Genomic DNA, 12352 nt, shown 5'->3' with positions numbered 1-12352 from the left:
CCAGTAATTTCTCAAAACCCAGTAACATGAAAACAAACACATAAGTCAATTTTGCCCCAATTCAGTGCTGCCTCACCTTCAAAAAAAAAAAAAAAAAAAAAAAAAAAAAAACAAAAAACCATTCCCTCCTGTGTGTTCCTCCTTTCTGCACAACTTGGAAGATTCTAAGTTTTAGAAGAAGCATAACGTGTTTTTAACCTCTTTCACTTCACTTTCCATTCATGGCAACTAGTATAGCCTTTGCCAGGGCAGACAGTACCGTTTTCCAAGTGGAGACAGTTAACTGGGTCATCAGCTTCCAAAGAAAATCAAGCTTGGATTTAAGTGCGCAGGGGCCACCTTGCCAGCAAGAGAAGTCAGACTTAGAGTGAAAAGATCCACTTAGGGAAGTAGTATGTTTATTCTCAGGGGGACTTCAGACTAATAAGCTGTCAAGGAGTGAATTGTACATAAGGTATAGATTGCCCAGAAGAAAGAACACAATCCAAAGTAGATTTGTTGCAGCTCTCTCCACTCCCCTTCCTTATCATCCTCTGTGCCTCCTGGGTTTTGAAGACCATGGGTTTCGGGAAAGATCACTTGCTGTTGGACGTTTGTAAGACTATTTAGTGGCTTCCATTGATCTTTGGATACAGTCTAAATGGAACACAAGCTCTTGCAGGGCTGTGCCCATGCTCTGAGTATCAGCCTTCTCTTGTGTCTCCATCCCAGTCTGCATTTGGCTCCAGAAATGTCGGCTGTCTCTTTGTTCTTATTCTCCAAACAAGCTCCTTTCTGTCTCAAGCCTTTTGTATATGCTGTTCTGACTGTGTAGAATGCTGTCTCTCCCCTTCCTATCCCTGTTCTCTTGCCTGAATAACTCCTATTCATCTTTCAAGTCTCCATTTAAATCAATTTTCCTTGGGAAAATCTTTCCTGATTTCCAAAGGAGGTTTGGCATCTCTGTTACATCCTCTGAGGACACCCTGTCCTCTTAATTCTTGGTATATTATCCAATATAATAAACTAAATGCCTGTCTCCCAATTAGACCATCAGTTTCTTGAGAGACAAGGATCAAGTCTGTCTTATTCACTGTGATATGTCTAGTATCTAGCATAGAGCTTGGCTCATAGTAGAAATTCAAATGACGATTAAATTAATGACTGAGTAAATAATTGAATGAATGAAACTTGAAATACATCTCAAACAAAAACATAAGTGGCTGTTTCATGTTCACTAAACTTTCAGAAGGTGCTGATAAAACATTGTTTTCTTAATCGTGCTTTTAATTCTTCACTACTTAAAAGTGTCTTTCAGACTTGTACGAAATTGTTCTAGTAATTAGGGCCAGAGATAATAAATAGTATTACAAAGTCGAATAAGCAAATTAAGTTCTGGATCCTGGATTTTACACCTTTCTAATGAGAATTAAACCACTCTAGCTTCCTATTTCACAAGCACCTGTTATAAACAGTAAGCGTTGTTTGTGATTTGCTCTGATTCCAACTTCCTATGTGTGTCAAATGGAAAGACTGTGGTGACATCTTGCTTTTGGGAAAAGTGCAGCTGCTCTAAACTGCTCCTCATTAGGTCCGTGCCTCCTCTCACCCCATGTCCTCTGGAGTAGCCACAGGCTGAGGCAGTTTCTCTGTCAAGTCCAGAAAGAAGTCTAGAAAGAAGAAGCAACGCTAGGTGGTTATACAGGGCTTTGAGAGCTTTTTCCTCTAGGGAACAAGTGGTTGCACCAATATTCAGAGATTTCAAGGTCAGAGAAAGCCAACTTTGGGAATGGAAATGCCTGTCAGCCTTGCCTTGCTTTTTTGCACTTTGAGATGTGATTTCTTCTCTTAATGAAGATTGTCTTCAAAGGTCATTTTGCCTGCGCTTCTCCTAGCTAAACCATTTATGAAGAAGCATATTGTTGTTTGCCATTGGAATCTAACTTCCCAATAACAGTTCTAGTCCCATAGACCTCAAGGGACAATTGATGTCATCACGTGTTTCTCTTCCATTTTTCTGCTCTAAAGATCCAACATTTTCCTCCGAGCCCCTGCCATCCTATGCTGTCTGTTTCCTCTTTGTGAGAGATGAGGACGCTTCCTCCAGTTTTCAGGGGCATCAATTATCTGTGCAGGATCCACCTTTCTCATGAGGAGCATGCACTTTTGGCTCTTGCCTGATCTCTTTGGAGTAGGTGTGCATTGAGGATGCTGTGCAAGATGCCGAGACCATTTCAAACACTATGTGTCTGAGACACAGTATTGAACTATCTTAAGTTAACCATCTATATACGATTTCATTTTGGACAATCATCTTAAAGGAATAGGTTTTTATTGCCCTAACACATAATTTGTATGATGGTAATGATGACGATAATGATATTTGTTATTCATTGCTTGAGTGTATGCTGTTATGGAAGACAGTATCTTGTGCTTGACAGGGAAAAACAATAGATACATTCATTAATTAGGATCCTGCTTAACCTTCTGTTATGAAGGATGAGGAATTGTTTTAGGCAGAATGTTGTATTTTGATAGAAACATAGTGGGATAATAAAAATATGACTGGATATTTGTGTTTAGTTTTATTTTACATTTTTAAATTTGCTTTATGATGAGATAATCTAGTAAAATAGTTCAAAAATGAAACAACATTGGAAAGACATATTACAGGCTCACCATTATCCCAAATAATTCAGTTTTTTCACCCTTCCTGTCATGAGTAACCACATTTGTCAGTTTATTCTACACTCTTACAGAGTCTCTTAATACCTACGATTTTGTTTCCGTAACATCCAGTATGAATATCACAGGAGAGGCAGACTGAGCCCCGTTTTCTAAACTAACCTTTATCGTTAAAGCAGAAGGCTTAACTTAAACTAATGAATGGTTATCCTTCCCAAGACATGTATAATGGTAAGTGTTATGTGATATAATTTATTCGTTTCCTTCTCTTACTCTGAATTGAATTGGTACTTCATTTTTAGCTACAAAATAGATATCCATATTAATACACAAAGAGAAATACATTGCCTTTTTAATTTTATTTATTTATTTGAAGTGGAGTTTTGTTCTTGTTGCCCAGGCTGAAGAGCAATGGCATGATCTTGGTTCACTGCAACCTCTGTTTCCTGGTTCAAGTGATTCTCCTGCCTCAGCCTCCCAACTGGCTGGGATTACAGGCATGTGCCACACTCAGCGAATTTTGTATTTTTAGTAGAGACAGGGTTTCAACAATGTTGGTCAGGTTGGTTGTGAACTCCTAACCTCAGGTGATCCACCTGCCTTGGCCTCCCAAAGTCCTGGGATTACAGGTGTGTGTGAGCCACCACGCCTGGCCACCTTTTTTAATTGGCATATATTTTGTCACTTGAAGGCATAATAAAAGCCAGTCAATGCAGTGACAGTATTATATGTTCTAAAGACATTCAACAAAGATGAAATAACTGACTAATAAGAACCAGATCTGGCCGGGCGCGGTGGCTCAAGCCTGTAATCCCAGCACTTTGGGAGGCCGAGACGGGCGGATCACGAGGTCAGGAGATCGAGACCATCCTGGCTAACACGGTGAAACCCCGTCTCTACTAAAAAAATACAAAAAATCTAGCCGGGCGAGGTGGCGGGCGCCTGTAGTCCCAGCTACTCGGGAGGCTGAGGCAGGAGAATGGCGTAAACCCGGGAGGCGGAGCTTGCAGTGAGCTGAGATCCGGCCACTGCACTCCAGCCCGGGCGACAGAGCGAGACTCCGCCTCAAAAAAAAAAAAAAAAAAAAAAAAAAAAAAGAACCAGATCTGTTTGAATAAACATGAGTATGTATATTTTTGGCTTTAGATGAAATTTGATGCAGATGTTGTCATGTAAATGTGTGGGTGTGACAGGAAAGCAAATTACGGTAATATTCTTTCAAAAATGTTTCACTGGGAACCAAGTGCCTGTATTTATGTCAAGGTGTCTCTCCAGAAACTGAAACCATGATTGTCAAGGTAAAGTCTTTGTATCCCCATAACTGTGTGGCATTCAATTTCATTATTCTTCAAGGCTCTGTCAGTTATTTTTGTATTTTCTTTGTAATCAGTCTCTTCTCCTTCACTAATATATAGGCCTAAAAATGCCCAAATATCTCTTCTATAAAAAAATATAATCAAAATCTTGCTTCTTATATACTGCCTTTTAGGTTACCATCTTCTCTCCCTTCTCGAGTTCCCTGCAAACTTCTCTAGAGGCCATTGACTTCATTTGTGAAAGTCCAATTTATTCTTCATTCCTTACAGTCTGGCTCTTGTTCCTGTCATTCTGTAGAATTTATATTCTAAGGAGTCATCTGTAGTTCTACTGCCAGACCCAGACACTTCCCTTGTCATTGTCAACTGGCTTCGTTTCCTTGTAGACACTTTCTGTCTCTGACATTGATAACTTCCACATATCCTACAGCTTCTTTGAAGTTTTTTCAGTGGATTTTCCTCCACCATCTCTTTTCTAAATTTACCTATCCACAAAGGTCAATTTTGTCCCACATTTCTCTCTCACCATTATTTCTTCCTTGGTTATCTTAGTTAGCTGTCACCTCCATGGACAAAGCCCTAAAATCTGCGTTTGTGATCTCTGACCTCTCTCCCAAACTCCTATTATCTATCATCATGTAGATGTTCCTCTACAACTTCATGGTCCATTTATTGAAAATAAGCCCATCACCTTACATAACACGGAATCTCTTCCAGTATATTCTGGCTCATTAATATTTTTTAATATTTTGATTTTAGAGGTAGGGTCTCACTCTGTTGTTGAGGCTGGAGTGCAGTGGCACAGTCATAGCTCGCTCCAACTCCTGGACTCAAGCATTCCTGCTGCCCCAGCCCCCTAAGTAGCTGAGACCACAGGCCTGCACCACCACGTCCAGCTAATTAAATTTTTTTTTTTTTTTTTGGTAGAGGCAGGGGTCTCACTATGGTGCCCAGGCTGGTCTCAAACTCCTGGCCTCAAGTGATTCCCTTGCCTTGGCCTCCCAAAGCACTGGGATTTCAGGTTTGAGCTGCCAGACCCTGTATATTTTCTAGTTTTATTTATGCAGAATTATCCTTTCATGTAGGCTTGAAGTCAATTTACAGATATTTCCTTCTCCTTTGTCCCTTCTTTGCATTACTAACCTTGTTGAATCACTCATTGTCTCTTATCTGAATTATTGCTGTTTTCTCTCCCTGAAACACCTGCCTGTCCTTCCTGAATTACTGTAGGATTGACTGCTCTCTCAATACCATCCTTTCCTCATTCTAAACTATTTCTATCCAATTCTTCCAGAGAAATCTTAAACCTAGCCTCTTGAATCTTAATTTTTTTCTTAATGTTTTTCCAATGTCTACCAAATAAAGCCCAAACTTCTTATCAGAGATTTTACTTTTATTCATTCATTCATTCATTGAGCAAACATTTCCTGAGCCCCTATTATTTGGTAGACATTATGTGAGGCATTAGCTACAGATACATCATGTAGTTCACGTTCTCATAGGAGAAGCAACCAAAGGAGCATTTCCAAGATGGTAGGTAGTGTTGTGATGGAGGCCTAGGATGCAGGATGCAGGCACACGTGACTCTCTTTTGGTAAGAAGTGGAGGCACCATCTATCGCAGGGGGTGATAGGATCTTGGCAACCACTTTAGATACACAGCAGGGCTGGAGAGGATGGCACCTTTGGGAACCACCATGAGAGATGCAGGATGGACATATAAGGGGTCCCTAACTCAGGGTCTGGGAGATTTCCTGCAGGAAATTATATTCACAGGGATAGGTAAATTCTAAGTAAAATTTAGATATGGAAGGAAGGGGGAAAATGAGTTTCCAGTTAGAAGCAACAGGATGGCTTCTGAAGGCTTGCTGGGATCTGGCCTTATTCTGCTTTTTCAGCTGAATCTTTCATTGGGTCTTTGAAGTCACCCTACACCCCACCCAAACCAGATAGCTCCAGGTGCTTTCCTGCCTCTGGGCATTTTCTCCAGCCTTTCTGAATGAACTCTGTTTTCTGACTGTTAAGGTCCTGCTCATACTTTAGGACTCAGCTCAACTACATCTAACCATGAAGTGTTCTCATTTCTTAGGCAGGAAAAAAATATTTTCCTTCTCTGTGCTTTTGTAGCATTTTGTTTGTACATTTCTTATAACATATATGCCTCATATTATTGTCACATCAGTTTCCTGTGCTTTTTTTTTTTCTTTTTTGAGACAGCATCTCACTTTGTCACCCAATCTGGAGTGCAGTGGCACAATCTTGGCTCACTGTAGCCTCTGCCTCCTGGGTTCAAGCAATTCACTTGCCTCAGCCTTCTAAGTAGCTGGGACTACAGGCGCACGCCACCACAACTGGCTAAATTTTGTATTTTTAGTAGAGACAGGATTTCACCATGTTGGCTAGGCTGGTCTTGAACTCCTGGCCTCAAGTGATCCACTTGGCTCGGCCTCCGAAAGTTCTGGGATTACAGGTGTGAGCCACCACGCCAGGCCAGTTTTCTGTTCCCTTTTTTTTTTTTTTTTTAAAGTCTCTACAAGCTCCTCAAGGAAGGGGACCATCTTTTTTGTTTCGTTCACCTCTAGATCTTAGCATTGCATATTACAGCCCACTCCTGGGTGAGAAGTTTAGGGTTTTTCAGCCACTGGAGCCACAAAGTCTTCCAGGATTAGGGTGAAGTTGAAATATTCCAAGAGCAGGGCAGGGCAACCTGAAAGCAAAGACTGGGTCTGATTAAGCAGCAGGGGAAGGATATAGTTGGGAGGTGAGTGTCGGGAATAGACTTTTATCAAGCACACATTATATATCTCACTTAATCTGCACAGCTCTCTTTAGTGGGGAGGAATTGTTACCCTCATTTTATTTTTTATTTTTTATTTTTTTATTTTTTATTTTTTATTTTTTTATTTTTATTTTTTATTATACTTTAAGTTCTAGGGTACATGTGCATAACGTGCAGGTTTGTTACATATGTATACTTATGCCATGTTGGTGTGCTGCACCCATCAACTCGTCAGCACCCATCAATTCATCATTTATATCATGTATAACTCCCCAATGCAATCCCTCCCTCCTCCCCCCTCCCCCCTCCCCATGATAGGCCCCAGTGCGTGATGTTCCCCTTCCCGAGTCCAAGTGATCTCATTGTTCAGTTCCCACCTATGAGTGAGAACATGCGGTGTTTGGTTTTCTCTTCTTGTGATAGTTTGCTAAGAATGATGGTTTCCAGCTGCATCCATGTCCCTACAAAGGACGCAAACTCATCCTTTTTTATGGCTGCATAGTATTCCATGGTGTATATGTGCCACATTTTCTTAATCCAGTCTGTCACAGATGGACATTTGGGTTGATTCCAAGTCTTTGCTATTGTGAATAGTGCCGCAATAAACATACGTGTGCATGTGTCTTTGTAGTAGAATAATTTATAATCCTTTGGGTATATACCCAGTAGTGGGATGGCTGGGTCATATGGTACATCTAGTTCTAGATCCTTGAGGAATTGCCATACTGTTTTCCATAATGGTTGAACTAGTTTACAATCCCACCAACAGTGTAAAAGCGTTCCTATTTCTCCACATCCTCTCCAACACCTGTTGTTTCCTGACTTCTTAATGATTGCCATTCTAACTGGTGTGAGATGGTATCTCATTGTGGTTTTGATTTGCATTTCTCTGATGGCGAGTGACGATGAGCATTTTTTCATGTGTCTGTTGGCTGTATGAATATCTTCTTTTGAGAAATGTCTGTTCATATCCTTTCCCCACTTTTTGATGGGGTTGTTTGTTTTTTTCTCGTATATTTGTTTGAGTTCTTTGTAGATTCTGGATATTAGCCCTTTGTCAGATGAGTAGGTTGCAAAAATTTTCTCCCATTCTGTAGGTTGCCTAGTTCACTCTGATGGTAGTTTCTTTTGCTGTGCAAAAGCTCTTTAGTTTAATTAGATCCCATTTGTCAATTTTTGCTTTTGCTGCCGTTGCTTTTGGTGTTTTAGACATGAAGTCCTTGCCCATGCCTATGTCCTGAATGGTACTACCTAGATTTTCTTCTAGGGTTTTTATGGTATTAGGTCTAACATTTAAGTCTCTAATCCATCTTGAATTAATCTTCGTATAAGGGGTAAGGAAAGGATCCAGTTTCAGCTTTCTACTTATGGCTAGCCAATTTTCCCAGCACCATTTATTAAATAGGGAATCCTTTCCCCATTTCTTGTTTCTCTCAGGTTTGTCAAAGATCAGATGGCTGTAGATGTGTGGTATTATTTCTGAGGACTCTGTTCTGTTCCATTGGTCTATAGCTCTGTTTTGGTACCAGTACCATGCTGTTTTGGTTACTGTAGCCTTGTAGTATAGTTTGAAGTCAGGTAGCGTGACTGCCTCCAGCTTTCTCCTTTTGACTTAGGATTGTCTTGGCGAACTTTAAAGCAGTTTTTTCCAATTCTGTGAAGAAACTCATTGGTAGCTTGATGGGGATGGCATTGAATCTATAAATAACCTTGGGGAGTATGGCCATTTTCACGATATTGATTCTTCCTATCCATGAGCATGGTATGTTCTTCCATTTGTTTGTGTCCTCTTTGATTTCACTGAGCAGTGGTTTGTAGTTCTCCTTGAAGAGGTCCTTTACATCCCTTGTAAGCTGGATTCCTAGGTATTTTATTCTCTTTGAAGCAATTGTGAATGGAAGTTCATTCCTGATTTGGCTCTCTGCTTGTCTGTTACTGGTGTATAAGAATGCTTGTGATTTTTGCACATTAATTTTGTATCCTGAGACTTTGCTGAAGTTGCTTATCAGCTTAAGGAGATTTTGGGCTGAGACGATGGGGTTTTCTAAATATACAATCATGTCATCTGCAAACAGGGACAATTTGACTTCTTCTTTTCCTAACTGGATACCCTTGATTTCTTTCTCTTGCCTGATTGCCCTAGCCAGAACTTCCAACACTATGTTGAATAGGAGTGGTGAGAGAGGGCATCCCTGTCTTGTGCCAGTTTTCAAAGGGAATTTTTCCAGTTTTTGCCCATTCAGTATGATATTAGCTGTGGGTTTGTCATAAATGGCTCTTATTATTTTGAGATACGTTCCATCAATACCGAATTTATTGAGCGTTTTTAGCATGAAGGGCTGTTGAATTTTGTCGAAAGCCTTTTCTGCATCTATTGAGACAATCATGTGGTTCTTGTCTTTGGTTCTGTTTATATGCTGGATTACGTTTATTGATTTGCGAATGTTGAACCAGCCTTGCATCCCAGGGATGAAGCCCACTTGATCATGGTGGATAAGCTTTTTGATGTGCTGCTGAATCCGGTTTGCCAGTATTTTATTGAGAATTTTTGCATCTATGTTCATCAGGGATATTGGTCTAAAATTCTCTTTTTTTGTTGTGTCTCTGCCAGGCTTTGGTATCAGGATGATGTTGGCCTCATAAAATGAGTTAGGGAGGATTCCCTCTTTTTCTATTGATTGGAATAGTTTCAGAAGGAATGGTACCAGCTCCTCCTTGTACCTCTGGTAGAATTCAGCTGTGAATCCATCTGGTCCTGGACTTTTTTTGGTGGGTAGGCTATTAATTGTTGCCTCAATTTCAGAGCCTGCTATTGGTCTATTCAGGGATTCAACTTCTTCCTGGTTTAGCCTTGGGAGAGTGTAAGTGTCCAGGAAATTATTCATTTCTTCTAGATTTTCTAGTTGATTTGCGTAGAGGTGTTTATAGTATTCTCTGATGGTAGTTTGTATTTCTGTGGGGTCAGTGGTGATATCCCCTTTATCATTTTTTATTGCATCTATTTGATTCCTCTCTCTTTTCTTCTTTATTAGCCTTGCTAGCGGTCTGTCAATTTTGTTGATCTTTTCAAAAAACCAACTCCTGGATTCATTGATTTTTTGGAGGGTTTTATGTGTCTCTATCTCCTTCAGTTCGGCTCTGATCTTAGTTATTTCTTGCCTTCTGCTAGCTCTTGAATGTGTTTGCTCTTGCCTCTCTAGTTCTTTTAATTGTGATGTTAGAGTGTCAATTTTAGATCTTTCCTGGTTTCTCTTGTGGGCATTTAGTGCTATAAATTTCCCTCTACACACTGCTTTAAATGTGTCCCAGAGATTCTGGTATGTTGTATCTTTGTTCTCATTGGTTTCAAAGAACATCTTTATTTCCGCTTTCATTTCGTCATGTACCCAGTAGTCATTCAGGAGCAGGTTGTTCAGTTTCCATGTAGTTGAGCGGTTTTGATTGATTTTCTTAGTCCTGAGTTCTAGTTTGATTGCACTGTGGTCTGAGAGACAGTTTGTTATAATTTCTGTTCTTTTACATTTGCTGAGGAGTGCTTTACTTCCAATTATGTGGTCAATTTTGGAATAAGTGCGATGTGGTGCTGAGAAGAATGTATATTCTGTTGATTTGGGGTGGAGAGTTCTATAGATGTCTATTAGGTCCGCTTGGTGCAGAGATGAGTTCAATTCCTGGATATCCTTGTTAACTTTCTGTCTCGTTGATCTGTCTAATGTTGACAGTGGAGTGTTGAAGTCTCCCATTATTATTGTATGGGAGTCTAAGTCTCTTTGTAAGTCCCTAAGGACTTGCTTTATGAATCTGGGTGCTCCTGTATTGGGTGCATATATATTTAGGAGAGTTAGCTCTTCCTGTTGAATTGATCCCTTTACCATTATGTAATGGCCTTCTTTGTCTCTTTTGATCTTTGATGGTTTAAAGTCTGTTTTATCAGAGACAAGGATTGCAACCCCTGCTTTTTTTTGTTCTCCATTTGCTTGGTAGATCTTCCTCCATCCCTTTATTTTGAGCCTATGTATGTCTCTGCATGTGAGATGGGTCTCCTGAATACAGCAGACTGATGGGTCTTGACTCTTTATCCAGTTTGCCAGTCTGTGTCTTTTAATTGGAGCATTTAGTCCATTAACATTTAAGGTTAATATTGTTATGTGTGAACTTGATCCTGCCATTATGATATTAACTGGTTATTTTGCTCGTTAGTTGATGCAGTTTCTTCCTAGCCTCGATGGTCTTTACATTTTGGCATGTTTTTGCAATGGCTGGTACCGGTTGTTCCTTTCCATGTTTAGGGCTTCCTTCAGGGTCTCTTGTAAGGCAGGCCTGGTGGTGACAAAATCTCTAAGCATTTGCTTATCTGTAAAGGATTTTATTTCTCCTTCACTGATGAAACTTAGTTTGGCTGGATATGAAATTCTGGGTTTAAAATTCTTTTCTTTAAGAACGTTGAATATTGGCCCCCACTCTCTTCTGGCTTGTAGAGTTTCTGCCGAGAGATCTGCTGTTAGTCTGATGGGCTTCCCTTTGTGGGTAACCCGACCTTTCTCTCTGGCTGCCCTTAAGATTTTTTCCTTCATTTCAACTTTGGTGAATCTGGCAATTATGTGTCTTGGAGTTGCTCTTCTGGAGGAGTATCTTTGTGGCGTTCTCTGTATTTCCTGAATTTGAATGTTGGCCTGCCCTACTAGGTTGGGGAAGTTCTCCTGGATGATTTCCTGAAGAGTGTTTTCCAACTTGGTTCCATTTTCCCCCTCACTTTCAGGCACCCCAATCAGGCGTAGATTTGGTCTTTTTACGTAATCCCATACTTCTTGCAGGCTTTGCTCATTTCTTTTTCTTCTTTTTTCTTTTGGTTTCTCTTCTCGCTTCATTTCATTCATCTGATCCTCAATCGCTGATACTCTTTCTTCCAGTTGATCGAGTCGGTTACTGAAGCTTGTGCATTTGTCACGTATTTCTCGTGTCATGGTTTTCATCTCTGTCATTTCGTTTATGATCTTCTCTGCATTAATTAGTCTAGCTGTCAATTCTTCCACTCTTTTTTCAAGATTTTTAGTTTCTTTGCGCTGGGTACGTAATTCCTCCTTTAGCTCTGATAAGTTTGATGGACTGAAGCCTTCTTCTCTCCTCTCGTCCAAGTCATTCTCTGACCAGCTTTGATCCGTTGCTGGCGATGGGCTGCGCTCCTTTGCAGGGGGAGATGCTGCTCTTATTTTTTGAATTTCCAGCTTTTCTGCCCTGCTTCTTCCCCATCTTTGTGGTTTTATCTGTCTCTGGTCTTTGATGGTGGTGACGTACTGATGGGGTTTTGGTATAGGTGTCCTTCCTGTTTGATAGTTTTCCTTCTGACAGTCAGAAGGACTGTCTGTTGGTCTGTTGGAGATTGCTTGAGGTCCACTCCAGACCCTGTTTGCCTGGGTATCAGCAGCAGAGGTTGCCGAAGATAGAATATTGCTGAACAGCGAGTGTACCTGTCTGATTCTTCCTTTGGAAGTTTCCTCTCAGGGGTGTACTCCACCCTGTGAGGTGTGGGGTGTCAGACTGCCCCTAGTGGGGGATTTCTCCCAGCTAGGCTACTCAGGGGTCAGGGACACACC

Source organism: Rhinopithecus roxellana, chromosome 9 (assembly GCF_007565055.1).
Source record: "Rhinopithecus roxellana isolate Shanxi Qingling chromosome 9, ASM756505v1, whole genome shotgun sequence".
NCBI classification, from domain to species: domain Eukaryota; kingdom Metazoa; phylum Chordata; class Mammalia; order Primates; family Cercopithecidae; genus Rhinopithecus; species Rhinopithecus roxellana.
The sequence above is the reverse complement of the archived record's forward strand: the minus strand, read 5'-3'. Positions refer to the sequence as shown.